The sequence below is a fragment of the Neomonachus schauinslandi genome, chromosome 3 (assembly GCF_002201575.2).
Source record: "Neomonachus schauinslandi chromosome 3, ASM220157v2, whole genome shotgun sequence".
NCBI lineage: Eukaryota > Metazoa > Chordata > Mammalia > Carnivora > Phocidae > Neomonachus > Neomonachus schauinslandi.
Window position 1 is genome coordinate 62,209,535 of NC_058405.1, and position 16,028 is coordinate 62,225,562.

Sequence of the window (16,028 nt, forward strand, 5' to 3'; positions counted from 1 at the left end):
TGAGGTGGGGGCCATCTTACTTTCTTGTTTTTTTCTGCCGTTTTGGTGCGGGTGTCCTACAGAAGCCTGTCTTCGGCCTCCTGGGTATTGAGAAGCAGTTGCCGAGGCAGAGCTGATCTCGACTCTAGCCTCCTGGTCTCTGGATTATGGCTCTTGGAGTCCATACCTTCAGTAGGAGCCTCAGGGGAGCAGCTAGCCTGGCGGACCAGTCCTCATTGTTCTGGGAGTCATTGCTGTAGGCTCACCTTAGAATGTGAGCCTTTCCAAAGACTTTGTGAGCACCCTGTTCCCCATATTAAATCTCCTTCTGTTTAATATGCCTAAAATGATGTTTCCTGCATTGTCTCTGATGGAAACAAGCAGTGGTTAGGTTTTCAGCCCCTCACGAATGTTAGGCCTGCTGAAATTTACTTTTCCTTCTTGCTCCCAGCCCCCCGCCTCAATGACCAGTTCCTCTCACAGGTCTCTCCCTGTCATCCCTATGTCTCATTCTCTTGGTTCCTTCACTGTTTCTTGCCGGTGGTCCCTACATTCCCAGGTGTCAGGAGTCAGGAAGGGACCTAGACTTGAGGGTGGCCAGCTGGAGAAGAGATGCCAGATTGCCCCATACTCAACTGCCTCTAGGTTCATGTGCAGATTCAGCTGTCTTGGAACGTACCAATCTCTCCTCCTCCATGTCTCCTGCCACCATGCTGCTAACATGTAGAGTTTTTATCCCTATTCAAAGACAAGGCGCTCGAAGCTCAGAGATACTAAGTAACTTGTCCAGTGTCTGTGCTTAAGTGGCAGATTCAGCGTTGGATCCCAGTTTTGTCTCACGAGTGCATGAACTTTAGAAAACACAATGTAGGTATATAACAAGCATCATAGTTTAGTTCTACAGCCCTGCCAATGATTGAGTGGGAGTTACACAAGAAACGGAATGATTTCTTTTCTTCTATGCTGTGATAAAAAGCTTCCCGCCTTTCTGTTGGTTAGTGGGAGACAGCCAAGGAAGAGGGCATAGGGAAAAAACCTCACAAAGGATGAGTGAACAAAAGAGACAAAGGGCAGTGGAGGTGAGCCGGTGGTGCTGGTGCTGTGGGTCGTGTTGGCACTTTCATAGTGCTGGTGGCGGTGGTCCTGGTGAGGTTAGTGGTGGTGGTTTATCTGCTGCTGGTGCTAGTTCTGCATCTGGGTGATTTTGGCCAAGTTCCTTAATTTCATTGAGCCTCCATTTCCTCATCTCTAAAATGGGGTGGGGGGGGGAGAATAATACTACTTTGTAAGGTTGGACTGTGAAGAACTAAGTGAGTTAATTATCTAGAACATGGCAGGTGCTTAACACAGGGTATCCATTATATTAGCTATAAACACTTTAAATGGGGTCAATGCATAACCTCACTTGGGGAAGCTGATGAGAAAACAGGCAAATATCAAAGTGTATCTTTTAATTGACTAAAATAGATTTTCCATTAAGAAACTCTTTTCCAAACCTATGCAAAATATTCTAGTTTCTTGCAAATGAAGTGTTGTTTTTTGACTTGACAAGGGCATGGTGTACTCTGAGCCACTTACTGTCTGATGTTAAAAACAGAACAGAACAACAACAAACAATTGGTATTTGGCCTCAGTGACTCTGACCTGAGGTATCTGCCCACAGCCTGATCAAACTCTGCATGCACACTTCAAATAATCCATAGATTATCTCCTCTTAAGAGGAGCCCATCAATCCAATGAGTCATATTAAAGTAATTCCTCTTTCTACATTTGCAGAGTGTTAAATGCTTGTAAACATTATTCTGAACAGCTCTGGTGCCATTAGCCTTAGAGATGCTACAGAAATTTTATTGTCCCCCTCCTTTTCTTTCTTTCTTTTTTTTAATATTCATTTATTTACTTTAGAGAGAGAGAGCAAGCTGGGGAGGGGCAGAAGAAGAGGGAGAGAGAGAATCCTAAGCAGACTCTGCTAAGTGTGGAGCCCGATGCAAGGCTCAATCTCACAGTCCTGACATCATGACCTGAGCTGAAATCACCATTTGAAAGCTTAACCGACTGATCCCCCCAGGTGCCCCATCCCTCTCCTTTTTCATACATGTCTGTGTTTATTTAAAAATAATTTACACAGAGTTGAGAGCTCTCACATTGTATATTTTCTAAAGGGAAGAAGGGAATGATCCACTGGGTGTGTATTTCCCCATTTCTATTCAGAGACCATCCCACAAAGTATCTGGATCTGAAAGTCTGTGAGATTGATAATATGCAAAAATCTATGCTATTGGAAGTTGAAATGAACATATTTAAGTGGGATGTTTTATATAGAGTGTTTGCACAATGCTTAACTCACAACAGTCAATAAATATCAGTTCTTTTGAATATTTACTAGTGCCTTAGTTTGAAGATCCTTACTCATACTATGTTCAGAAATTGTTTCCTTCATTTTGCAAGGAATTCTTATGCCTCCTTTTTTGCAATCTATTGGATATTGAGACCATATCATGATCTAACCTAAACATGATATAACTTCATGGGGGTAGGAATTACATGAAATTGAGGAATGTTCCTAGTACCCTAAGTAAAGGAGATATTACCTTCTACCAGTTTACACGTCATGTTTCAAAACTGTTTGCTTTGAGGTTAAGAGTCAGATCATCCCCTTGCTCTTCACTTAGCTAATTAATTCATTAAACTTCTAAGTAGTATTCAGACAACCTTATTTGTCTCCAGTCCCCATCTATAAAGTGATTATCATGGCTACCCTACAAATGTGTCCATGACTATCAAGGCATACATATTTACTGGGGGCTGATTTTGGCAAGAAATACAAAGCAAGTGTGAGACATCCATAGACTGACTACATAGCCTTATAGACCAAAGTGAAAGAAAACATTGTGAAATTTTTTTGTTGCTGTTCCCTGGGAATGATGCGGTTACAGGGCCAGGCAATTGCTACTTTTGTCTCTGTGTTGAGTGCCCATCAGGCTCCCTGGATAGGCTCCCTGTCCTCCTCACAGCCCAGCCCTTTTGAAGCTGCAGGTTGGGTCGAGATGACAACCTTTCTAGAAAAAGCGATATCATTCTTTGCTATAGGTGCACACATGGCTGGCTCCCTAACCAGAAGTTTCAGGTAAGCTCTCAAGGTCCATTAGTAGAGGAATGAGAAGTGAGATTGAATCAAACCTTAGACTTACACTTTGGGTCTTGAGTTGTATTTAGTGACTGGTTCCTGAAAGGCTTTCCACCCCCTAAGCCCAGCACACTTGGGTCTTCTCCTTGGTCACATGAGGGTTACAGCCCTCAATGAGGAAACTTGGCGTCTGATAAGAAGCCTGAGTTTTGTTGTTGTTGTTATTGTTGTTTTCAGGTAGTACATGGGGGTCAGGAAGCAGGAGTGGAGGATGTCCCCTTGACCTATGAGATAAGAAAACAAACAAACCCATCAGAAGCAGGAATGACTTTTGTTCCAATGCCTAATTTTAGAAGCAGACTGGGAGGAGATGAATTTGAGCATATATGAACAACTCCAATAAACAGTGGAGATGGAATGTCCTTGCTCTCACTCTGAGTGCTGGGAAACCAAAGGGCACAGGGATTTACAAAAACAGATAATTGCTGATAGATCCTAGTTTTCTACTGGAGTGTCTGAGATAGTTTGGCGGGCTCTCTGTGAACTAGGAAATTGACTTGGTAGGAACTGTAGGATGAAAAGTAACTTTTCCTACATTAACCATCCAGGAAGCAATGAGGCAAGTGAAGTATAAACCCCAGAGAGATGACTCTCTTGATTGAATCTTTATGGTGCTCTACAATTAGGGGCTCTGAAGAGGTGTCTGAACATTCCAAGGAAATAGGAAGATGAAAGACTGTCAAGATGAGCGATGGCAGGTACATGGCATATATGCTAACTTCTTCCTTTCCCATGCCATGGCAGACATCATCGATTAATCATGGTACTTCTTCCTGCTAAGATTTGCAGCTTTTCTATGTTGAGATCTATATAATTGTGAAGACCACCTCATCCTGTGTGAGATCTTACTTTGTCCTTTTAGTTGGAATAAATTAGAAATCACAAGACAGCAAGAGACTGACATCAGTCAAAAGGTTTCACTCTTCCTTTTTTCCAGTTTACTATCGTGGTCATGAAGTCTCTTAAAGTGAAGGTGATCTAGGGGACTTCAGTCTGGTTCAGGGACTGGTCTGATTTTTATTTTTTTGCATAATGAGATTAAGGTTGATTTTTCAGCGACAGACTCACACTAACCAAACTTTAGGAAACCGATGTGGCATAATAATAAATATATTGGCCTTTGTACCCATTTCTGACACAGAGCTCCTTGTTATTCATAAGAAGCCCCTTTGAGCATACCTGAGTTTATGCTAATGAGTAATGCTAACTCGGGGTTGGACCCCTACATAGCCTGGGATGGGGCTGGTCACCAGAAAGACCAAACGTTGGAACTTTCAGCCCCACCCACCAGCCACCAGGAAGGTTGGTGAAAGGGGACCTGGAGATTAAAGCTCTATAAAAACTCTTGAACAATGAAATTTGATGAGCTTCCAGGTTGTGAGCCCATCAAGGTGCTGGGATGGTGGTGAACTAGAGAGGACATGGAGGCTCCCTGACCCATCCCTCATACTTTGCCCTATGCATCCTTCCATCTGGCCATTCCTGAGTTGTATCCTTTCATAATAAATCAGTAAACATAAGTGCATGTTTCCCTGAGTTCTGTTAGCCATTCTAGCAAATTATTGAACCCAAGAAGGGGGTCATGGGAACCCTGATTTATAGCTTGGTTGGTTGGTCAAAAGTGCAGGTGACAACGTGGACTTGCCATTGGCCTCTGAAATGGGGGGCTGTATTGTGGGACTGAGCCCTTAACCTGTGGGATCTCATGCTCTCTCTGGGTAGATAGTATCAGGATTGAATTAAATTTGTAGGACACACAGGTGGTGTCACTAAGAATTGGAGAATTGCTTGAGGTGGGGAAAACTCCCACACATCTGGTGTCAGAAGTGTTGAGAGTAGAGGAGAAAGATAGAGTTTCCTTTACAGATGTGTAAACAAAAATGCCACTTCATTAATGCTCAATGAGTATTATATTAGCATTCGTTTGACCTGGGTCTTATCTTCCTCCTAAGTAGAATTATAATTGGAAAGTTTCTTGAGAATTACGGAACCAAAACTGAAAGAGTCAGTTGCATAAATTCATTCATTTATTTATTGTTTCAATTATTGTGCACTGAGCACAAAGTGTCTGCTCTCATGGTGATGCCTCCATGGTGATGAAGGGAACCAATGATGAACAAAGAAACAACAGATAAACAAGGTAATTTCAAATAGTATTAGGTGGCATGAAGAGTATAAAACAGGATATTGTGGGAGTGAATCTAATGTTTAATTGATTCACACTTCTTATCTGACCAGCCTTTCTACAGTTGGTAAATTCATGACACCAGAAACAGGGTAGCTAAGCCAGGTCCAGGACATGCCTTCCCTGGGCCAGTGCTTTAATGGGGACTGCCAAAACATGCCTCAGTGTATCCATTGGTCGCAGCCCCCCAACAGATTAATCAACATACCCTGATGCTGGAAGTAGATTAGAATCATGGTTAAAAGCCTGAGCCCTGCAGATGGAACAGACCGAGGTTCATACCCTGATTGTGCCATTTTTAGTCATTCAACAAAAGTGCATTGAGTTCATTGAATATTACATACCAGGCACTGTACTGGTGCTCTCACAAAACCTATGTGACAAACAGTGAGTGAATAAACATGAAATATGATATATATCTTTGTACACCCATGTTCATAGCAGCATTATTCACAATAGCCAAAAGATGAACGCAACTCAGATGTCTACTGATGGATGAATGGATAGACAAAAGGTGGTATAAACACATGATGGAATATTATTCAGTCTTAAAAAGGAAGCAAATTCTGACACATGTTACAACATGAATGAACCTTGAGACCATTATGCTAAGTGAAAGAAGCTAGCCACAAAAAGACAAATACTCTATGATTCCAATCATATGAGGCACCCAGAGTCCCTTACAAAAGGTACACATAAATTCTTAGGGACGGGAAGTAGAACGGTAGTTGTCAGGGCAGGGGGAAGGGGATTGGGGAGGTGTTTCATGGAGACGGAGTTTCAGTTCTGGAGATGGTGGTGGTGATGGTTGCACAACCACGTGAATGTACTTAACACCACTGACTCACATACATAAAAATGGTGAAGATGGTCAATTTTATATCTTGCATATTTTACTGCTATTAAAGATGATATAAATCTAAAAGAGGGTGATGGTGATAAATGCTTAAACAGGTGACAGGAGATGACAGAAGGGACCTGAATAAAATGAGGGTGCAAGCCATAGGGATGTTTGAGAGAACATTCCAGGCAGAGGGAAAAGCAAGTGCAAAGAGCTTGGGTTGGGAGCATTTTTTTTTTTTTTTAAGATTTTATTTATTTACTTGAGGGAGAGACAGCACAGGCAAGAGAGAGCACGAGCAGGGTGAAAGACAGAAGGAGAAGCAGACTCCCTGCTGAGCAGGGAGCCTGATGTGGGACTCCATCCCCGGACTCCGGGATCATGACCTGAGCCGAAGGCAGACGCTTAACGGACTGAGCCACCCAGGCATGTTTGATGCGTTTGAGGATCAGCCAGGAGGCCCTGGACTGGAGTGGAGTGGGTGAGCAGATAGGAAACGAAGTTTGTGAGGGAGACCGAGGCTGAGGCCGGATCAGGTAGCAGCACTCTGTTGGCCATGGTAAGGATTTTAGGTGGTACTCCAGATCGAATGGGAAGTCATTGGAGGGTTTGACCACAGGAGTGATATGGCCTTAGTCGTATTTTTAAAGGAATCACCCTGACTCCTGGGTGGAGAATAGATTGCTGGGGCTCAAGCATGCCGGCAGGATGGCCAGTAGGAAGGGGATGCAGGTGGAAATGGGTGAGAAACCAGAGTGGCTTGAACTAGAGTGGCATGGGTGGAGACGCAGAGAAGAGGTTGGATTCTGCTTAGGTTGAAGGTAAACACCCAAATGGGATTGTAGCCAATGATGCAACGTTTCTGCGTCATGATAATGGACATCTGCTCATGTCTCACGCCTCCCCACTGTGACAGCTTCATTCCCATTCAGTCTGGGCCAACCCAGCTGCCTCTCACCGCCTCTGCTTCTCCTCACCGAGGCACAGGGGACATCCAGGTCTCTGATGTGGGCTACACGGGCCTGGAGATCTGGGATGCTGCCTCCAGCTCTCCATCTACTTGCTTCCCCCTGCCCCACCTCAGCACCCTTGCTCCCGCTCCTGGTTGGCAATGGTGGGCTGCTCTGGAAGGTCCCCAGGGTGTACTGCTCAGCCTGATGCTTTTGGACTCTCCATACCTAACCCGATGCATGTAAAGCCTTGTCCCATTTGAGAGATGTGGACCTTTGGGGGTGTGGGGAACACCGCCTCCAACCCCTAATTTCTGCCTCTCCTGGTCTTCTCTCCATTCTTCAGGCCACCTGCCCTCTTTCCTGGAGGACACCTCCCTCAGATGACACTCCCAGGGCTGTTTGCCAGGCCTGCCTTTTGAAATGTTAAAGAAGGGTGGATAAAGGGATGTAGAAAACCCCACTCAGTCTTGACTAAGCCTTTCCAGGGATTTGATAATCATATTATGGATGTTAGTAGTTGGAACCTTAATCCTTTTTTTTCCCTTGGCGTTCTCACTTTCACACCCTAATATACCTCCCCCCTAGCTCTCCCCAGTCCACTAGGAAGAAGGTCATTTACAGAGAAATGCAGAAAAGGGAAGCACAGGGATGGAACCCCAAATATTACTTCTCTCACATGATTGAACTATAACTTTCACCAGTTTCTGTAAGTTTCCTGAGGGACGTCACCCGAGCCCCAGGAGCCCTCTCCGGGGTGGTGGGAATAGCACTGGGTAGGGCGGGCGCCAGGCCCATCCCTTTCCCTGGTTGTTTGGCTGAGGAGGTTTTGGGGGAAATCTCCAGAGAAAATTGTTAAAACTAATCGGAAGCAGTTTATCACTGGTGTGGGGGAGAAAGCAGGAGGCGTGGAAACAGGTGGCCGTGCAGTTAGATGTCGGTTTGTGAAAGGTACAAGGAGCCATGGATAAAAACACAGTGTGTGCGTGTCAGGAACCTTCCAGGCCATGGTAGGCATGCCTGGCAGGACGAGAAAGCACCTGACACCTGTTGTAACCAGGCCAGCCCCTGTTTTCAGCATTGGGTTGGCTTCTTGTGCAATGGGGCCGGAAGTAAGGTCAGGTAGTGGTGAGATACGGAAGCTGTGGGCTTTGGTGCCCACACCGTCACTCAGAAGCTGTGTCATTCACCTCCAAGGGCCAGTCTATCAGTAAACTAGGAATCATACTGTAATAACCGCTGCCCAACCCACCTCACATTCTTCTTGGCAATGACGTCCTCCTGGTATATAAAAGGGCTGCATAGATTCCTAAATTGGGACAAGTGAGGGATGGGAGGCAGAAGTTAATGAAGATAGAGACATCGTGATTGAAAGTTTCTTCAATAGCCCCGCTCAGGAGGCCTGGGTCACTTGCTTCCGTCCGGCGTTCAGTAGGCTGCTTATCTCTTACCAGAAGCAGGGGTATTTGGTGGTAAGTAGAAGCTCTTTGTGGTGGCCTCCGGTGGGAGTTGACTGGGTCTGCTGAGAGGGGTCGTCCCGGGGTTGACGTTGGCTCTTAGCAACAGGCATTTCAAAAGCACAATGCATGATTGTGGCCCTTTTGGAATACAGCAGTTGTGAGCAGTGGTCTATAGGACGCCAACTGTAAAATGTTGCTGTGTTCACACTCGTGCTAGAGACAAGGGAAGAGAAGCTAATATATTACTGCTGGAATTCTTCTATATTAAGGGGCAACTTTGCAATTTACCCCACAGAGCCTTCTGGAAGAAATTAGGATCATTTTTTTAAGAGACCTGCGCTAATACAGTGGGGCATTCATTCCTTTTATTTTATTCTTTACACGTTTGCAATAGGAAAATTTTATCATCTTGGAATTATTAAGTAGTTTGGGAGAAGGATTATTTATTTATTTATTTTATTTTATTTTATTTTTTTTAAAGATTATTTATTTATTTATTTATTTGAGACAGAGAGAATGAGAGACAGAGAGCATGAGAGGGAGGAGGGTCAGAGGGAGAAGCAGACTCCCTGCCGAGCAGGGAGCAAGGATTATTTATTTTTAAATTTATTTTTTTTGAGAGCGCCTTTCCTTATTCATTTTCATGCTAAAAAAATTTACCCTCTTGGAAGCCAAGTGTGTGTGTGTTTGTGTGTGTGTGTGTGTTTAAAAAACCTTGGCATGGGCATGAGAGCTGACCTTTGGCTTCAGAGGAGGAGGAAGTGCCTTGAGGGGCGGCCGTGGAGGGCATGGGGGAGGGCGGCATGAGTCAGTGTCTTTGCAACGCCCTCCTCTCTTCTTAGGCGTGAGCCCCGCCGGTCCCTCCAATGCCGTCTTGGAAAAAGAAATCCTGTAGAAGTGACCACTGTGGTGATGACAGTGTAAGTAGTTCCTCTTTTGAAGTCTAGATGCTCCCGGAGCTGTGGGAGCAAGTCAGCTTTCACAGACCTCCCTCAACTACTGACAAGCCCTGAGAAAATGCGTGTTTCCTCTCCAAGATGTAGGATGGTATTGGTGACTACCAAGAACGATCGGCTGTAGGAGCCGGACTAGAAGGACTGGAGGCAGATGGATGGATGGTGTTTCAGGGTGGGCTCCGTGACCATGAACCATCACCTCAGTTTTTGGCCACTGCCTCTCCCGAAAAGGGGAGCACCTGCGTTTGTTATCTGAGAACTGCGGTCTCCTTCTGTGTCTGAGCAGACGGGGTCATCGTCCGTGGTTATCTCTCTGCCAGTAGAAGATGCTCTTGTATGCCTGCCTTCTCCTTCTCTATGAAACCTGTCCTACCTAATGGAAAGGGAGGACTGAGCCTCCTGCTTCCACGTTTCTAAAGCTCAGCTCCCATACACACCATCTTATTCTTGACTTCATGACAGCAGTATTGGGAATGGTATCACCCTCACGCTCCTCGGTAATGGCAAAGTCAGCAAAATGAGCACTGTTTTCATATAGGTCTGGTCTTAGGCACAACACATGCAATGAGAGAGAGAGAGAGAGAGAGAGAGAGAGAGAGAGAGCGCTTCCTTGGAGGGTCTTACATACTATTTGCGAATAGAGACATGCTTTCTTCCCCCAGCCTGCCATTAAAACTCATCTCACCAGGGTCATTGACCTCCTAATTGCCAATCTCAGCAAATCCTTCCCAACACCTTTCCTGACCTGGCTGACATGACTTCATGTTTGAAAATCTTCCCTTGAACCTCTAAGACAGCATCCAGCCTTGGCTTCCCTGGCATCTCTCACAGTACGTCTTGAGGTCAATTGCTTCCTAAACCTGTCCCATAAATGTCGCTGCTCTTTCTCAGAGTTCCATTTTTGGTTTTCTTCTCACTCCTTAATTTTTTTTTTTCTTAGCAATTTCATCTTAGCCCAGACCATGTGATTCTACATTTTAGTAAGCTTCTCAGGTGTACTGATTCCCAAGCAGTTTTGGGAATTTCTGGACTTCTTAATTGCTCTGGTTCTTAGCTTTCCCATCTATAAAATGGGGATAATAATGGTACTTGCCTCATTGGACTGCAGTTAGGATTAAGTGGGTGATATATATGTAAAGCACTTATAACAGTGCCTAGCACATAGTCAGATTTATATAAAGCTCTGGTTGTTCTTATGTTTAGGCAGAAGACATAAGGAAATAGGAAATAAGCTTTCAAAGGAACACTGAAGTCTTTTTGCAGAGACAGATTGTTGTTCCCCAAAATCTAGTCTCCCTTTTCCCCAAATCCCCACAGCTGCCCAGCATTCCTTGTAGCTAGGTATGACCCTATAACTAGGTTCTAGCAACAAAGGCTAAGTGAAAATGTCCTGTGGCGTTTTCTGGAAACTTCCTGGCATGTCAGCCAGCTTGTGCTCCTTGTCCTTTCTTCTTTCTGCTATTCTGCTGTCTGGAACTTGAGGTGATGGCTGCCATCTTGAAAGGTGAGCATGGGGATCATCTATCAAACTTGGTGGGATGGTGAGCTGGAAGCACATGGGTGCTTGAGGACCTCGTGGAGCACAGTCTCCTTAAACCCCCGGCCTATTTATTTATATCTGGGCTTTCACACGAGACGGGGGATAAACTTCTGTCTTCTTAAAGCCACTACTATTTGGGGTCTTCAGGCTGGATTGCAGCCAACCTAATCTTCATTTATCAGAATCTTAACTTAATCTTAACAGAAGGCTGATATAGGCAGTGCATGTTGAATTAGGCACCAAAGGCCAAATTATGTTTTATATGGTAGACAGTAGGAGAACTACTGAAGGTTTGGGGTAACACAATGGGAAATGCACTTTAGGAAGATTAACCTTTCAGTCATGTAATGGTAATGAAAGAGCCTAGAGGTGGGGAGAATAATTAGGAGACTGATAGACAGTGGGCAGGACAGGTAGCAATGACAGTGTCAGGTGGGTGACAGTGGGGAAAATGGACAGGAGACACTGGATGGCATCATCCATGTTAAAAGAGGCTCAGTGGTGCTTTGCAGCAGATAGGGTGTCTTAGTGAAGATGTGGGAGAGGGAAAAGGTGGCTTTAAGGTTTTGAGTGAGATCTTTGGAGGATGGTTCAGTGGTTTGTTGGAACTGTCTTGTACTGGTCTCTTCCCCACTCTATTCATTGAGTTCATGTTGATAGCTTGAAATTGGCCATGGTGGGAATATGGGAACTCTATGGAAATCAACAAATGCTACAAGTCCCTTTCCCCCACAGAGTCAGTTTACCAGCATGTCACTGGTTCAAGTGCCCACAACACGAAAGTCAGGAGGAAGAGCTGGTTTGTGAGACAAAATGAGCTTCACCTTACCCCTGAAGATTTCACGTGTCGGGTAGCTGCAGAGCAGGTGGAAGCTAGTTTGGAAGCAAGCACACAGCAGTAGAAATGCTGAAGCTCTGGGTATAAGAGATCATCCAGGAAGGTCTCCACTCTGTAGACCAAAAATAAAAGGGCAGAGAGCAAAACCCTCAGGAGTATCTCCTTTTAGGACTCAGGAGGAATAGAAACCAATGGAAACAGAAGGAACAGGTGGTGAGGGAGAGGGGAGACACAGGACAGTTTTGTGCCATGGGAATGAAGGGGAAAGAGAGAGAGGCCAGGAGCTGTAGTAAAGTTGAAGCCAATGAGGTCTGAGAAAAGGCTGCTGGATTTGGGGGTCAGCAAGCCATCAGAGGGCAATATTTAGAGAGGGATGACTGCGGAAGCCAGATTCCTCAAAGCCTGAGCCCAAGAATATGAAACTAATTTGTACAGCATCCAGCAAAATTTCTAGTGCATCACAGGCTATGGATAAATGCATTTTGATGCATTTTATAAATGCAAAGTACTTTGGAGATTACTTGACTGTCTGAAGACACTGATCTTTAAAAACTGCATGGAGGTTGGGGCTATCTAATTCACCACAAGAAGAAAAGCAATATTGGGTGCAGTGGAGATTGTATATGGGGTGTGTGGCTTGGCGCATGTGGTCATGTTGTTATCTGTTGACTAAGGAGATGAGCCTGTCCGTATGCAGGGGCTTCGGAGCTGACCACACTGTATGTGCATTAAGACTGCTCTTTGATTTGTAACTGATGTTGCTAGAGTTTTCTCTCATTTGCTCCATGGCTCAGTCCTACCCTTTGCCTGCAGCAGTTGCTTTTTCTTTGGCTGTTCTGTGTTGGCCTTTACATGCTACAACTGTGGTGATGCTTTTCTGCAATTCAATATCCCCAGAGTTAGGGCACCCGGGTGGCTCAGTTGGTTAAGCGTCTGCCTTTGGCTCAGGTCAGGATCCCAGGGTCCTGGGATCGAGTCCCATATTGGGCTCCTTGCTCAGTGAGGAGGCTGCTTCTCCCTCTGCCTGCTGCACCCCTGCTTGTACTCTTGTGCTCTCTCTCTCTCTCTCTGACAAATAAATAAAATCTTAAAAAAAAAAATACCCCCAGAGTTGTGCATGGAAGTCCTTAAAATACTTCTCTATTTCATGGTTAACCTGCTTCTGTTGGGAAGGTGGAGGGATGGAAAAGAGGGAGAAGGAGCAATCATACTTGCAGAATGCCCACTATTTCTTTATTCATTTAACACTATTTATTGAGCACCTCTAATTGCCAGGCCTTTTACATCTCATATCATTCTTCCAGGAAACTTTCTGGAAGGTTATCATCCTGTCCATTTTATAGATGAGCATTCCTGTGCATGTGTGGGAGAGCTGATTGTCATCCAGGACTTTATGGTGGGTAGTTCTTTTTTTTTTTTTTTAAGATTTATTTACTTATTTGAGAGAGAGAGAGGGAGTGTATGAGCAGGGGGAGGGGCAGAGGGGAAAGGAGAGGGGAAGCAGACTCCCGGCTGAACGCACAGCCCAAGGTGGGGCTTGATCTTACCACCCTGAGATCATGACCTGAGCCGAAATCAAGAGTCAGACGCTTAACCGACTGATCCACCCAGGTGCCCTGGGTAGTTCTTTCTTAGCACAGTATAGGTTTGATTCACAGCTGACATACAGATAATGGAATTCTCCAGTACTCTGCATGTAACATCCTCAGCAAGTTCAGTCCTGGAGTTATGACCATGTGTGGGCTTGGACATCATTGAGAGTTCAGTACCTAATCATGATCACATTCTTGTGGATTCTGCTTCCAATCACATGCTCCATATAAGCTCCACATGCTCTCTGTACCTAGGTTGTTGAGGTAGAAATATAGAACTAGGAACACTGGCTGAAACTGGCATCCATTTTACATCCATTCATTCAACAAAAACATAATAAACTCTGACTGCAAAACACTGGGATTATAGAATTGAATAATCCTTTGTTTCCGCCCTCAAGGAGCTTGAATGTTAAAGAGCAAGCTCAAGATGAGAGCTCCTCAGCCAAGTCAAAATCAATGATCAGATACGTAGTACTTTGTGTGTAACGTGTGGTTTCTGAGCAATTTTGCTCTGTGGTTATCCTTACAATATTTTCTCTACCTAATTCGTATGACATCAGCTCCCTTGAGGAGTAAGTGCCTTGAGAGTTGGGACTGTGTCTCATGTGACTTTGTATCCCTACCACCTGGCACAATTTCTGGCACATAGGTGCTCAATGGATGCATGTTGAATTAATGAAGTACAAGGGCTGCTTATTAATTAATATTAGTATTTATCTTTTACATCAAACATGAGGCCCAAAGACATTAATTTATCAGTAAATTTGGCACATACTAGAATTCAAATGTTCTAATTTCTAAATGTTACTGCTTTACTGTTTACTTATGTAATTTATTTTTGGCCTCAAGTATACAGAGTTAAATTCAATATACTTCTTGGGTCATGATTTACTAAAATCAGTGTGCAAGGCCACTCTCTTTGTTATGTTTTATTTTCTTCTCTTACTTTTCTCATCCCCTGCTCCCTGCCCCCTGACACCCACTCTAATTTGTTGTATGCATGCATTTTTGAAGAATAAATAGTGTTTGAATTATGCATGTGTTGCTTGATTTCCAAGCATTTAGACATTTTCTGGTTACCTTTCTGTTACTGATTAAAGAACGTACACCATAAGATTTCAGTCCTTTGAAACGTACTGAAGCTTGCTATATGGACTAAGATAGCCTCTATGTTGGTAAGTTTTTCATGCATATTTCAAAAGAATATTTGATATATATATATATATATATTTCAATATATATTATATATTTCTGCAGTCGTTTGGTACAGTGTTTAATGTGTCTCAGGTCAAGTTTATTAATTACATGGTTCATATTTTTTATATCTTTATTGATTTTTATATCTGCTTGGAGAATTGTGTTAAAATCTCCTGTAAAGCTCCTTTTGCTTTGTATATTTTGATACTATGATGTTAAGTGATTAGATATTTAGGATGGCTGTCTTCCTAGTAGATAGAAGCTTTTTTACTTATGAAATGTCTCTATTTCTAGAAGTGCTTCATGCCTTTGAAGTCTATATTGTCTAATATTAGTACAGCCATATCAGCTTTCTCAGGGTTAGTGTTTGCATGGTATATCTTTTTCATCCTATTACTTTCAGCACGTCTATTTCTATGTATTTAAAATGAGTCTTTTGTAAGCAACAGTCAAAGAAATAATTGGGTTTTGTTTTGATTCCTCAGTCTTTCAACTGGAGTGTTTAGTCAGCTTGCATTTAATGTAAGTATGATATATTTGGAATAAGAAATATCATCTTTCTATTTGCTTTCAATATATTTTACCTATACTGTGTTTCTTTTTTTCTCCTTGTTTGCCTTCTTCTTGACATTTTTAAACATTCCCTTTCTTCCTCTATTAGTTTATAGTATAGTTTATGTATAAACTAATACATTCTTAGTATTGTTTAGTGCTTACTTGAGAGGTAACACGGATCTTTGTCAATTTAAAATCTAACATACATTCATACTGTTACTGTTTTCCAGACACAATAAACCTTAGAACATTTAACCCCACCTTCAATTTATTTACTATTGTTGTCATGTATTTTATTTTATTTTCTTAGAGGAGGGGAGGGACAGAGGGAGAGAGAGAGAGAGAGAGAATCTTAAGCAGACCCCATGGCCAGCACAGAGCCTGATGCGGGGCTTGATCTTATGACCCAGAGATCACGACCTGAGCCAAAATCAAGAGTCGGATGCTTAACCAACTGAGCCACCCAGGAGCCCCTCTTGTCATTTATTTTAATTTTATATGTATTTAAAACCCCATAAGACCATTGTCATTTGATATTGTCAATGTTTATTTAGACAATTGTGTTTATTATGACTTATATTAATTGTGTTTATTTAGATTTGCCATTTGCATTGTTCTTCATTCTTTCCTGCACTTCTGAGTTTTTGTCCAGAATCATTTTTCTTTTGTGTAAAGAAAAGCATTTGGTGTTCTCATTAGCACTGATGTACTGCTGATAGTCTCAGTTTTTGTTTGAAAATATCTT

General features: G+C 43.3%; 1 long non-coding RNA gene across 4 annotated transcripts in view; it reads left to right on the top strand.

The window, feature by feature from the left end:
- Positions 1-8,471: 8,471 nt before the first annotated feature.
- LOC110570348 overlaps positions 8,472-16,028 on the top strand; it is a 92,458-nt gene continuing 84,901 nt past the window's right edge. For 3 of the 4 annotated variants that reach the window (XR_006539746.1, XR_006539748.1, XR_002479717.1), the window contains exons 1-4: positions 8,472-8,614; positions 9,445-9,522; positions 13,241-13,332; positions 15,214-15,250. This is a non-coding gene — a long non-coding RNA (uncharacterized LOC110570348). Of the gene's footprint in view, positions 8,615-9,444; positions 9,523-13,240; positions 13,333-15,213; positions 15,251-15,389; positions 15,534-16,028 lie in introns of those variants that run through there. The other variant, XR_006539747.1, reaches the window with a different exon arrangement.